At 52.0% G+C, this 15,052-nt stretch overlaps 1 gene segment (V, D, J or C); it reads right to left on the minus strand.

The window, feature by feature from the left end:
• Positions 1 to 15,052, minus strand: part of LOC146863219 (Ig kappa chain V-V regions-like) — a 223,788-nt gene that overhangs the window by 201,120 nt on the left and 7,616 nt on the right. Inside the window, exon 2 of the V gene segment in view lies at positions 364 to 484.

Genomic DNA, 15,052 nt, shown 5'->3' on the forward strand with positions numbered 1-15,052 from the left:
TAGCAGAATGCACAATTAACAAATAAAAGCTCGTCGAAGCAGTCCACGCTCTCGGCCCTATGAGAAGACACAACAGACACAAGTCGGAAAAAGATACGTTGGCCAAACAGGAGTGAACAAAGGAGGAACAAACGGCAGCGCTGTGACCGTGAGCAGCCCCTGCCCACCCGCCTCCCCTCCTCCACTCCGTGTGAAAGACTGTACGACAGCGGATAAGTTAAAACACAGAGCGGTAAAATGAAAGGAAAACAATATAAAGTACTAACATACTGGTATAGAACACTGCACAAAATAGTGGAATGGGATGAAACAAAACAGGACACTTGTTGGATGGGATGTGGGGCAACAGGTTCTTTGTCTCACCTTTTGTGGTGCTGCCTGAAGCTGGAAAAATACTGGCAGGGGAGTTCGAAGAATTGTGGGAAGTCTTTAAAGTCTCTTTTCTGAGGAACCGGGGCACAGTGTGTTGCTGGGCTTCCCAATTCTGGGAGGGAGAGAACATATAAACATCAATGAGAGGCAGACAGATAGCCATAGGATTGAGAGTGGCTCTCCAGGCCATGCATGGAGCAAACAAAAATGACGATCCCTCTCCTTCGGATTGGCAGGATGTGGGGCACCCCGGCCCTGGGAAGAATAATGCAATCCACTGAATGACGTCTTAAAGCATACGAAACTGATTAGCTCCCATTTATCTCAAACGTCAAACCTACCTAGTCCACGACTTCTGAGAATTGCATCAAACCACATACTTCAGATCTCTCTATCATAAACCTCAAAAACGATCCCAGATAGTGCCACATATCGAACAGATGAGCCTCTTGGAGTCAATCCAAAATGTCTGAAATAATAGCCCACGTGAAATGCTATTTATTGTGTGGCATCTATGTGGGACGTGGGAAGGACAAAGGGTTCAGAGAGTTGAAAGTGCACCTCGCTGGGCGTAGGCGACAGCATGTATCTCTTGTTAAAAGCAATACAAGTATTTGAAAATAAACAGATATTTAAATAGAACAGAAATATACATGGCTTAAATCCATGCATTGAGATGCAATCATACTAATTAGACCTTATGAGCAGATTTGTTTTACCCTTTGAAGGAATTAAAAATACTTTTTGTGAGACAAAGGGGAATTCTTTCTCTGACCTTTATTTACATTGTGGTAATAAATGTTTCTGTTCATTAGTACACTTTTCCCAGTTAAGTGCCCCATGCTGCCACAATTATTTCCTCCGGCATTGCATGATAAACATATGTATACCATATTAGTGACAATAGTCTAGAGACTTGATGCGAAGAACCGGATTCACTGACTCTTGAATGAAACAGATGAGGGATGTTTCTGCTGGGTCTCCTCTATCGCGACCCTGCTCCAAAGAATGCTGCTCGAGAACTAGCAGCAGTAGCTTGATGTAATGTCTGCTTCTACTTTAAACGAGCATTGGCAAAGGCAATAGGTTTCTGCAATCTAAGCGCTGTAATGTTAATGTATTTGTGTATATAAATAATAACAGCCCTATAGCCATACACACATGCATTTACATTGCCAACGTCTATAGCTCTTGGATTAACGAGACCTTTTGACTTTGCCAATGATTGTTAAAATAGCCTTTATTGGAACTCAGCACAGCTCTTCATACCACCTCCACACCCTCACGTTGTTAGCTCTCCCAGTGTGAGGATTCTCATACTCTTTATATAGTGGGCTAATTGTTGATGCAAAACATCTGCTTCAGTGAAGCTATTTTTTTTAAAGCTGTTATTGCTTATTGCCCACTTTAAGTGACATTACACGCTATTTAGCAGCCATTTTTTTGGAGCTCGTATGCACAGAATACATTGTTTTAAATACTTAGTGCAATTGTATAAATAACTAAAAATAAAACTGAATAATTATGCTGCACTTTACCTAATTCTGTAATGAAAATGATATGATATCAGCGTCTACGTTTTGAGCAAGTCCTTCGCCGTATATTTATACCAGAAATTCCGATGGCTGACCGGGAGTGCCAGGCGATGAAAAATTTAGGTGCCGATTCCGATCCTGGAGAAACCGGGTACGAACCGTCGGACGGAGCATTTTCTCCGTCCGACTCGTACCCGGTAAAAAAACATTACAAATATGCAAGTACGATCCGTACGGAAACACTATTTCCGTACGAATCGTACAAAACACCGACCGACGAAAAAATACATACGAATGTGATCCGGGACTGCGCCGACGTGACGTCCGGACGCATTCAGGCTGCGTTTCACGATCCGGGAAGTACGACGTCACCCCGCACGGATTATATTTTCCGGCAGCCAAAAACTGCCGGGAAATCAGGACGACGCGCAGAAGGAGCACCTGTACGCGACGGACAGCCATGGACCCGAACCTACGTGTCATCCCGGCCCTCATAGCAGTCCACCTGCTCTACAGGAACCGACGCAGACACCGCAGAAGGTCAGAACAACACCCAGGGGCAAAGGGGGGGGCAGGGGCAGGAAACATAACCCCCACCCAAGTCACAAATCATACATGCCCTGGACATACCTGACCTCCAGGGCCTGGTCACTTCGAGGGGGTGGGGGCGTGTCCACCAAGGCCTGCGTCCGCAACAACGGAAGTGGATGTTGACGCGAACCGGCAACACAACAATTGTGGTATGTACCGTACCCACGCCTTAAGAGCGTGGGTACGGGTCGTACCTCGTCCACCCCTACGTCACCCCAACAATGGCGGTACGGCCCGTACCCACGTTCTAAAGGCCTGGGTACGGGCCGTACCAGCATTGTTGGGGTGACATAGGGGTACGCGTGGTACGACCCGTACCCGCGCTCTTAAGGCCTGGGTATGGTGCGTACCCCCAATGTTGGGGTGCCGTAGGGGTACGGCCCGTACCCAGGCCTTTAGAACGTGGGTATGGGCCGTACCACCATTGTTGGAGTGACGTAGGGGTACGCGTGGTACGACCCGTACCCACGCTCTGAAGGCCTGGGTACGGTGCGTACCCCTACGGCACCCCAACAATGGGGGTACGCACCGTACCCCCATGCTAAAGGCCTGGCTACGGGCCGTACCCAGGCCTCCAGAACGTGGGTACGGGTCGTACCACGCCTACCTCTAGGGCACCAGTACATCATTGATACATGGCGTACACACGCTACGAATGATGTCATAGTGCCTGGTGCAGCATCTGACCAGTATATGGGGGGGTTGATGGCCAGGTGAGCAGTGTACTGCACCAAGGGTGCAGGCGGGTGAGTGGGTGTCGTGCTACGATCCACAACAGTGGACAGAGACATAGGGGTGGATGCCCATCACTCCCAGCAGTGCCCAGACATAGGAGGGGTGGGTGCAGAGTCCTCCCAGCAGTGTCCAGACATAGGAGGGGTGGGTGCCTATCACTCCCAGCAGTGCCCAGACATAGGAGGGGTGGGTGCAGAGTCCTCCCAGCAGTGCCCAGACACAGGAGGGGTGGGTGCAGAGTCCTCCCAGCAGTGCCCAGACACAGGAGGGGTGGGTGCAGAGTCCTCCCAGCAGTGCCCAGACACAGGAGGGGTGGGTGCAGAGTCCTCCCAGCAGTGCCCAGACATAGGAGGGGTGGGTGCCTATCACTCCCAGCAGTGCCCAGACATAGGAGGGGTGGGTGCAGAGTCCTCCCAGCAGTGCCCAGACACAGGAGGGGTGGGTGCAGAGTCCTCCCAGCAGTGCCCAGACACAGGAGGTGTGGGTGCAGAGTCCTCCCAGCAGTGCCCAGACATAGGAGGGGTGGGTGCCTATCACTCCCAGCAGTGCCCAGACATAGGAGGGGTGGGTGCAGAGTCCTCCCAGCAGTGCCCAGACACAGGACGGGTGGGTGCAGAGTCCTCCCAGCAGTGCCCAGACACAGGAGGTGTGGGTGCAGAGTCCTCCTAGCAGTGCCCAGACACAGGAGGGGTGGGTGCAGAGTCCTCCCAGCAGTGCCCAGACATAGGAGGGGTGGGTGCCTATCACTCCCAGCAGTGCCCAGACATAGGAGGGGTGGGTGCAGAGTCCTCCCAGCAGTGCCCAGACATAGGAGGGGTGGGTGCCTATCACTCCCAGCAGTGCCCAGACATAGGAGGGGTGGGTGCAGAGTCCTCCCAGCAATGCCCAGACACAGGAGGGGTGGGTGCAGAGTCCTCCCAGCAGTGCCCAGACACAGGAGGAGTGGGTGCAGAGTCCTCCCAGCAGTGGCCATGGAAAGAAAATGGTGGAGTACCCACAGTTACAATGCCCACAATTGTCAGTCAGGTGCACAAAGACCCTGCAGAACACGTAACACATGTGTGCGAGGCTGGGAGTACACACATGCATAGTGCCTAAAAGGTAACATGTCCACATGAAGTCATGTCAATATACTCCATACACAAGTACAGTGACCACCAAGGATGCCACAAATGATGCAGGTGGAGACATTGCCCAGCATGCATGGCCAAAGTTGAAGGGATCCGTCACACACCAAGGAAATGTAGACACAGCTCAGCACAACATTTTGGAAACACCCTGCAGGAAAGATGTCAGGGTCCACAGAGGAAGGAACACACCTTGGGACAATGTCACCATGCAGTAAGAGCTTACATGACCAAAGATTATATGCAAATACCTTGTGATGGCACACAGATACCAGGGTCCACCCCATGAGCAGCACACCACTACATTTCCCAGACACCTAACACATTATCACCACCCCAAATCATGGAGCAGCACCACCAACAGCAATACCAGAAAAGCAGTAGTGTTCAAAGGAAAAAAAACATTGCTTTATTCAGCATGAAAAAAAAGATTTTTTGAAATGTTCACTATTCACAAGGCCCATAGGGCAGTCCATCTTTCTATTCCTGGTGGGGGACACATTGGGACGCGTGTCCCCTAGCTTGCCTGCACAGTTCATAGTTCTTTTTCTTCCACAGGGGGGGCATCATGTGGGGGGGAGAAGCACCAGGCACCGCAGGGCAAGGGTAGGCGTTGTGGGTGCAGGGACGGAGGACTCCACCACAGGGGGTGAGGCAGTGCCAAAGGTGGTGGTAAGAATGGCGCTGCACACGGTTGCAAGGTCCCCCAGCGTCTCCCCTGCACCCGAAGGAACCACAGGCCCCAAGGAGGGGGGGTCAGAGGGATGGGTCACAGCGCTACTGGGGGAGGGTGTGGACAGGGGGTGGGACTCAACTCCCCTGCCGGTGTCCTGCCTCCACCGCTTGCGGGGTGGTGCCACACTGGGGCTGATGGACAGACTGGGCAGGACTGACCCTGTGTCCGACTCTTGCACAAGAGAGCTGAGGGGAGTGGATTTGGAGGAAGTGGGTCGTGAGGAATGTGGACTCCCACTGTGGCTGCGTGTCTTCCGTTTGCCCCCCTACCCAGTGGGTGTGCCTACTTCACCCTGTGCGTGCGTGACGGGAGGTGTGCGCTTGGGCTTCCCTGGTGGTGTGCTGCCTGTGTCTGGTGGGGTGCATGCATGGGGACATCTGGGTGTGCTTTGGAAAGGCATGGGAGTGGGAAGTGTGGATGGTGCAGGGGTAGGGGGGGACGCAGCACTGCAGGAGACCCACTGCTGCAGTCAGTGTCGAGTCTATGGACCTCAGCAACATGCGTTGGTCAGAAATCGCAGCTGACATGCCCTCCATGTACTACTCCATCTGTGTCAGCACTCAGGTGTGGCCATGGAGGACATTAAGCATCGATGTCTGACCAACCTGCAACTGGCGCAGAATGTCCACAGACTCTGCATTCACGGCACCAGTGGAGACAGGGGCAGGGGGTGCGGTGCCTGGCAAGAAGGAGACATGTGGTCGCCTAGCACGGTGGGAAGGGACCCCAGCAAGTGGGAGGCCGGTGATGGGAACGGAGGGGGCGGGTAGAGATGGAGTGCTGCTTTCAGCTGTGGGAGCAGCCTCCGCCCCCTCTTGGAGCTCAGCCTCGGACCCGTCAGCGTCATAGTCAGTTGTGGGACTGGACAGGTCCTCCGCCTCACTCCCCTCGGCCTCCGTGCCACTCGCTGAGCTAGACTCGCCAGCACTGGTGGCACCGCTGCTGGATCCCTCCTCAAGCTCCGTGCCAGTGTCTCCCTCGGTGTCCCCCGACGATGCTGTGGGCAAGGTGAAGAGACAGGAAATAATCAGACACCTGTATACATATGACACATGATTCTAAACTACATAGGTCACAGTGCATAGCATGAAAAGCAACATGAGTAACATCTACAATACTACGCACATGTGTAGGCCCTGCAACACACAGTTGGTCGACCCACCATGCCACTGAGAAACAATGGAGAGCATGACACAACAGCAAATAACTTGATATCAAATTAGACAGAGGAGCCAGGCTCTGGGGACACTCAAGCACAGCATCTGCACCACACACCGTTGCCAAAAAAGGGTTCAGCAGGAACCAAGTCTTTTAACTTTTGGCACATGCTGCTTAGCAAATACATTAAACCATGCCCAACATGACTGGGTCACTGCATGTTGAGTGTATGTCCAGACAAACATCACACACAGTCCAGACCTGGCAAGGAGACATAAGGTGTTGACATGTAGGCCTTGCCCGCACTAACCCCCCCCCCTACCTGAGACAATGTGATTGAGACAGAGGAAGTACTTACACCTCTTACTCTGGGATAAAAAACATGCCCTGCTATAGATCCTGTTTGTACACAAACTACCCCTCGTGCGCCTGTCCACATATATCATTTACAAACCACCATCATCAGATAGTTGTACCAAGACACACAGGCAATGGCCACTGTGAGTATGCACAAGCCAAATTGGGTCACCCTGTACAGTGGGCACATGTAGCACACTTAACGTAAACCCAAATTAGTCCAGGGTACAATGCCACAGAGCCCAACCTATGGTGCAGACACAGAGAATGTCCACATTGTTGGATGACACACATGATACCTAGGAAAAGGTGCCCCAGGGGACGTTAGTGGCCACACTCCTCCATGGTCCTGGATGTATATGACTGCAACTGAAGCAACCGTCCCTGCACTATGCATATCTCCCACTCATGCACATCATGTCAGAGGGCACAACATTGGACATGCATGCTGTAAGGCAGTACACTTGTAAGACACACTCCTATGTCGGGACTCACCATCAGTGCCAACTAACATGGACCCCACAATTACTGAACTGGCCAGGGCACAGGCAAGGTCCCAAAACCTGTTCCACACCACCCCCACACATGATGCTGCAAGCATTGGGCACTTGGATAAACTGGCAGGCTAGATAACCTTGTGCAAGAGTGACTACACACAGACCAGGGAACACATGTCAAGGAGGGGAAGGGAGGAAGAACAGCACCGGTTTACTTGGGGGAACAGGATCTCCAACACATCCAGAACGCCTTCGCACGACTCGTCCTGGACATCCCCTGACACAGCCACATCTCCAGCCACCTGAGAAACCTACACTGGCTACCCGTCAGCAAGAGGATCACGTTCAGACTCCTCACCCACGCACACAAGGCTCTCCACGACCTGGGCCCCAAGTACCTCAACAACTGCCTGACCTACGCCAGCTACGGTCGACCAGCCTCGCCCTCGCTGCCGTACCACGCATCCGCAGAGCCACCACCGGAGGAAGGTCCTTCTCCTACCTGGCAGCCAAGACCTGGAACTCCCTCCCCATCCACCTTCGGCTGACCAAGGACCATCTCTCCTTCAGGAAGCAACTCAAGACCTGGCTTTTCGAGCAGTAATGAACCCCTCCCCCCCCAGCGCCTTGAGAGCCTCCGGGTGAGTAGCGCGCTTTATAAATGCTTGATTGATTGATTGATTGATTGATCTGCACTGCACTGCACATATAAACCCTGGCAGTGTATCCATGCAACTGCGCACTTCAAAAAGCTGGTGACACACAACCAAAACACATGTACCTACCCCCTTCCTGCTGCTGCTTCTCCTGTAAGCGCCTATCCAAGTCAGGGAAGACCACCGCCAGCACACGCTTATGGATGTGGGTCAGACGCCGGCGCCCACGGTTCTTGTGGCTCTCTGGTGAGTCCCCCAGCAGGACCTGTGCGATCCTCCTCGTCCAGCACCGGATATCCTGCCAGCGTTTCCTCACCAGGGCCAGGCGCCGCTTCCGACCCTCCACCGACCTCACGGCACTGACGGCTTCCTTCCATATCTCCCTCTTGGCATAGACGCCTACCTGTGAGGATGCAAAAGTGAGAATACTTAAATACACCTGATAAATGTCACAGAGACACACATTATAACAATTTTGCAGGTTTGAACAGGGCATAGTATGCAGTCAACTCATTGCACCTTTCTCATAGGGACATTATCCTCTGGGGAAGGCCAAATGCACTATGTGTAATTGAAAGTACACAGGTGGCATGAGGGGTGCGACACAATCAATGATCCAGGCTCACACTGTGCATCACAAGCTACACCAGGATTATGTACAGCACCTCAAAGCAGTCACATGCCCCAGGCCACTGACGCAACCTCAGCAGAGTACACAGACACACACAGGCACAGGATAATCACCTGCCATTGCCAACTGCGGGTACAAACCTCACTCTGCACATGTGCCACTAGACTGGGGGGGGTCACGGGTGTGGGGCTGGCTCAGCACGGCAGACACACAGCACTGCTCCCTGCTCACATCAGATGGGTAGGGAAATCCATCCCTCATGCAGCTGGGGTGCAACACTCCACATATACACTCACCAACATGACAGGGGACTTACACACACACCAATGTCCAGGGGACGGCCACATCATTTGGACACTCTGACCACAGGTACACTAAACTAACACACATCTGTGGGCACTGTCACCTGTCACACTGGGGGGACCACAGAATCACATCAGGACTGTAGAAACAACATTCCCAGGAGGATTAGCCAGGCTGAATGTGGCATGCACCATGCAGTGATTGTCACAGTAAACACTATACAAGTGAGGAGTGCAGACATGCACTACAGCACAGGACACACTCTAAAGAACATTGTATGTCTGTCACACCTGGACACAATGCCAGAAGTCACAGTCACAAAAAAGGGGCACAGTCTAAGCTAGTGAACTCAGCACTCACCTGCTCCCCTGGTCGGCCATACAGCCTGGTGTACTGTGGGAGGATCACATCCACCAATGCCATATTCTCCTCCAGGGTGAATGGCTGGGCCTTTTCCACAGACCTGGACATGGTGCCAGAGGAATCACGAGCAATCAGAGGAGTGCTCTCTCATGGGACTTGGCTGCCTTATATCTGCCTTGCTGGCCTGTTTCATTTACAGGAGTACAGAGTGATTGGTCAGTCACATATGCATCCTACTTTTCCTCCAATCCCTTCAAACCTACCCCAGTGAGTGCCTTTGCATGGTTTAAAAATTAGGCATGATGTCAAGTCAACAACCACTTTGCAACGAAGTATATTGTCTCCAACCGACTTTTGCTGGCCACCTAATGCAAAATTTAAAACTTGAAACTCGGTCTCCATGACAACCAGCATGCATTTAGACCCTTATACTTCTCCCTCATGTGTCCCCTATGTTATTTCAATATTCACACACAGGTACGGTGTGTTACACGGCCCTAGGGCACCACTACTCCAGTGAAACGGACAGTACACGCATGTGTACGGTCCCTATCACTATGGGAGTGCTCGCGTATGCGTACGCCATAGTAATACGGACCGTACACGCATGTGTACGGTCCCTATCACTATGGGAGTGTTCGCGTATGCGTACACCATAGTAATACGGACCGTACACGCGTGTGTACGGTCCCTATCACTATGGGAGTGCTCGCGTATGTGTACGCCATAGTAATACGGACCGTACACACGTGTGTACGGTCCCTATCACTATGGGAGCGCTCGCGTATGCGTACGCCATGTTGATACGGTGCCTACACACGCGTGTACGGTCCGTATTACTATGGCGTACGCATACGCGAATACTCCCATAGTGATAGGGACCGTCCACACGCGTGTACGGTCCGTATTACTATGGCGTATGCATACGCAAGCACTCTCATAGTGATAGGGACCGTACACACGCGTGTACGGTCCGTATTACTATGGCGTACGCCTAAGGCAGCAGTCCCATAGTGATAGGGACTCTACACACGCCCTTAGAGCGTATGTATGTTGCGTGTCACACCTGACAGTGGTGACAGGCGGCACACAGAAAGGAATTGAGCTGTCATACTTGGCCAAGGCTGGACATCAAGGCATTGTCTGTGCAGTACTACATGTGTCGGGCATAGGTGTGTCAGGCTGTGATGTGGCACATAACTCCTGAGGTGTGAACCCAATAGATGTGTGATGAGCTGTGTACACATGTCATGTGTGATGGTGCACTATGTGCCACACATCCCCTTCACTCCTTTGACATGTGTGCATGTAGTACAGACTTGTTGAGCGATGCGTCACTGGCATGGCACAGTCACCAACACCCGCAACTGTCCCCTGATGCCAGGTACAGGGATTATTAAACCTGACATGTGACTACCCGCGTTGCATGATGTAACTATGTCATGTGTGTGTCATGTGTTCCCATAAGCTTGCTGTTGGTGTTCCGTCAAATGCATCTGCAATTGCTGCAACCAACATGTGTCTGTGTGTAGACGGACATGGCACACTATTACGCACACCAGGCCACATGTGGAGTCCGATGTAACGTGTGTATGTATGCATCGAACACGGACTTGCGAGACAAGGACATATCTGCGTAGTCTCAATGTATGTGTGATCAGTCTTGACATGTAGTCCTTCATGGCAAGGTGTGTGGCCTGTCCTTTTTCTATGACATGTGACCTGTGCCTCTAGTGTTCCGCAACCTGTCTGTATGATAAATATCCTTCTACTGCACATATGTGGATGTCTGTCACTCCTGTAATGCGTCTGCCTGTTCACTTACACTGGCCCACAGCTAGTTTCATGCCATGGCATGTGGAGGTTCAGAATCCACGTTTGTAGCTGGCTCTTGGTTGGAGTGTCACCTGCCTGGCATACGTGTCCAGGGCATATTGCACAGACCTGACTCTGTATGTAGCATATGTGTATTGCCTGTTGAACATGTGCTCAGTCCATTGACATTGTTGTTGTACTGTACTCACTCTTCGTTGTCCCTTCCAAATTACTGCAGGGCTCCGCCTCTCCCCCGACCAATTCCGGACTTGACTGACCTGAGGGAACATGACTGTATACGCCGCTACCGCTTCCCCCGACAGTTGATTGAGAACTTGACAGCAAGGCTGGCACCACACCTCCAACCGCTACACAGGTATCCTACTGCACTGACGCCCAAGATGAAGGTGATGGCAGCCCTACATTTCTTTGCCACGGGTACCTTTCAATATACCATTGCTCATGTTGGTGGCATGTCCCAAACCATGTTCAGCCGTGTTCTGCATGATTTTTTAGAGGCCATGTTGCTTCACCTGGATAAGTTCATCAAGTTCCCAACTCCTGAGCAGTTGACAGGTGTCAAGGGTGAGTTCTATGCCCTGGGAGGGATGCCCCATGTCATTGGGTCCATAGATGGAACACATGTGGCTTTGGTACCACCACAGGCACAGGAGGTAGCGTATAGGAACCGCAAGCATTACCACTCCATTAATGCCCTTGTGGTGTGTCTTGCCAACATGATGATTTCCCATGTCTGTGCACGTTTTCCAGGATCAGCACACGATGCCTACATCATGAGGCGTAGCAGGGTGCCTGAAATGATGCTGCAGCTGCGCAACGAACGAGCATGTATTGTTGGTGGGTATACTCTGTCAGTCCTGTATTTAGCGTCATCTTCCTGTCTTACTGCTTCTCCTGACCCACTTTTGTCCATGATGTTTCCATGTAGGGGACGCTGTCTATCCCAACATGTAATGGCTGATCACGCCTCTTCTCAACCCCAGCACGGCTGCCGAGCACCGCTACAACAACGCCCATGGGCGGACCAGGCGAGTGATAGAGAGGACGTTTGGCCTCCTGAAGAGCTGATTCCGTTGCCTACACAAAACCGGCGGCGCACTCCCATATGCACCGGTGAAGGTCTGCAAAATCTTCCTCGTGTGCTGCATGCTGCACAACATGGCAGTGGAGAAAGCTGTGCCACTCATCCTGGATCCGGATGAGCAGGACCATCCACCCGTGGAGGATGAAGGGCTTGGTGATGAGGCAAGTGATGTGGAGGAGGAGGAGGAGGCAGAAGAGGACATCCGGAGTCGGCTCATACGCAACTTCTTTGCTTAGTGGTGAGTTCCAGTGTCTGAGTGTGCACGCATTGGGCCTTGTGTGGCATGTGTTGCAATGTGTGTGTCCATCTGCATGTATGCCAAGTGAGTCAGAGGTGTGTTTGGATGTGTCACTCGAGTGATGGTGCAATAGAAGAATGTTTTTCACCTAGCATGTTGACAACCTTATACGTGTTGAGTACATGCGCATGCATGCGGATGTGCTTCTTTTGGCTGACTTCTTGTGTGTCTCTCATCCCCAGGTATTTGTGCATGCTGTCTGCTGGTGGTATTGTTGTGGTCCTGCTATTCCTCATGAACACAGCAACGTGTGCTGAATCAGCGTTACATGCACGGACAAGTTTGAAAATATCCTTAGGGTAAGGGATGCATCACGGCTTTTTGGGTGTGGTATTTGTTTTGAATGTGTGTGCACTGCTCCTGTTCATGTTTGGTTACTTTGCATACATGTAGAATCACCATGGGGCACATGACATGGAGCTGGATTCACCTGAATTGATGGTCAGACTTGGTGACAGTCATCTGTAATGGGATAGTGGATTGTGATGAAGGCATCAATGTGTGTAACACTGCCCTCGGAAACATACGGGTTGCACCGGGTTGACATGGTGTGGGACTTCCCCATTAAAGGCTCAATGGTGTATAGCAGCCTCTCCGTGAGCAGCAGGGGGTGTTTAGCTGTAACCCGTCACTTGTGTGCCAGTTCTATGGATCTCCAGCATCTGTGGTGCAAAGGGGGGTGCCAGTGTCGGTCCCACATGTTCATCCACATGACCTGTGTATGTGTTAACAGAAATGCATTAGCATTCCGACACACATGACTAATAAAGGTGTCCCTCTGCCTCCAAGGTGCCTCATCTCTGTCAATGCTGGTCTGTTGCCACTGTACATGCGGCATGTCTGGCATAGTTATCAGAGATAGTGCCTATGAGTCTATGTGTAGAGTAGCAAGATGCAAGCTGTTTGTCAGGGATTACAATCTGTATTGTGCATGATGTACATGGCTGTGTAGGTATTGTGGCATGTCAGTCTCCACGATGGCCACTGTGCTGCATGTGCATCCATTGTGTGTGTGTGTGTGTGTGCCATGTCGAACCAGACATTCCTTCCTTAACATACACCTTTTGCATTGTTCCTTCCTGACATCCTTGTCTTTGTGTGCAACTTGTGCCATTGTTTTCTTCACATGGCGCATGCTGCTGCAGGCCCTGCAGCAAGGGCAGACAGTGTCCATGCACACGAGCTGGTGTTCATCATGGATTGCTTGCTCACATGTGCTATGCTGATCAGCAGCATCTGTGCCTCATGCTGCAGCACACTCTGCATTATGCACAAGATCCCCAGTTCCATCCTCCTCAAGGCAAGACAGACCATCCCCCAGGGCAACTACAACATCCGTGTCTAATCCTACCCTGCACTCTACGGACATGTACGTTACAACTCCCATGATATTTGTCCACATCCAGGGTGCATCTGCACAGCTCTGCTTCTACATCCGGCGACCAAGCCAAATCAACGTCCAACAGAGATAGGGGGAATGGATCACTGCCAGCTGCAGGATGACCTTCACAATCCACGTCCACACTCAGGATGCAGCCCACGACCACAACACAACCTTGTGGCACTGTCATCCAAGACCCCATTGTGCAATCTCCATGCATCCAACCTTGGCATGGCCACCATTCTCCACATCCACCTGACTCAAGCATGCAGGACATGGTTCTGCCACCTGTCTACACATACCTGGGAGTAGCACCCCAGGACACTCCACATGATCCTTGACCTCTACGCATGACTGTTGCTCTTCTAAATAGGTCTGTCGGCACATTTGTGCGGGCACCCCCTCAGCTGGTTGGGCCCATCACGGGTGAGTATGGTGCTCCATGTCTGTATTGGATGATACATTCTGACCCATGTGTGTCCTGTGCCAGACTCAGACCCCAGGGTATGGATGGTTGGAGTTTGTAAAAACTCAGGCATGGTTTTACTTTACAACACACACATGGAATAAAGCAAAATGACGGCATCATCTCTTGATTGTTAGGATTTTTATTTGTGATGGGGTACGTGTTGGGGGGGATGACAAGAGGTGCTTTCCGGGTGTGTAGAATCCAAAGTTCACTGGGGGAGTTGGTATCCTTGCCATTGGAAGTCATCAGAGTCCATGCCACAGTCATTGTCAATATTGGTCAGACAGTGACCAGCAAGTCCATGTGGCAGAGAATGTCATTTGATGATGTGCTGCTGTTGGGCCAGAGGGCCAGGTGCCAGGCCAGGTGACCTGGGAGATGGTGATGTTCCGCTGACTCTCACGGTCTTTTGCGTGGACGACCCACCTTCCTCCGGGGACCCTCAGAAGCAGGCTGTGACGATGCTTGTGATGCTCTGTCGGATGAATCCTCCTCCTCCTGATCCCTCCCTGTGGCTGGTGGTGATCTTCGCCTGGTGGCACAGGGAGGGTTGCCCATGTTGTCGGCAATCCGACGGAGTGAACGGTTCATGTCCGTGTGCACCGCCAGGAGCTCAGCCAGTCTTGCCTCCATCCGTCCTTGGTGTTGCTGTTGACTGGCATATTGCTCGGCCTGCATGTTCTTTAACTCGTTGAGGGCCTCCACTACCTGGCTGATGCCCCTGGTGTCACGCCGGTATGTGTCGAGGATGTTGCTGACGTGTGACATTACCGGTTCCTGAGCTAACTGGTCAGGTTCGCGCCTCTGCCGTCCTCCACTCCCACCACCCCTGCCCACTTGCGCCTGGCCTGCCGTTGTGGGCACATCGGGTCTCCGGGACCCCTGAGGGATGGCATTTGCGGTGTCGCCTGCCTCCTCCTGGG

The sequence above is a fragment of the Triturus cristatus genome, chromosome 2_2 (genome assembly GCF_964204655.1).
Source record: "Triturus cristatus chromosome 2_2, aTriCri1.1, whole genome shotgun sequence".
NCBI classification, from domain to species: Eukaryota; Metazoa; Chordata; class Amphibia; order Caudata; family Salamandridae; genus Triturus; species Triturus cristatus.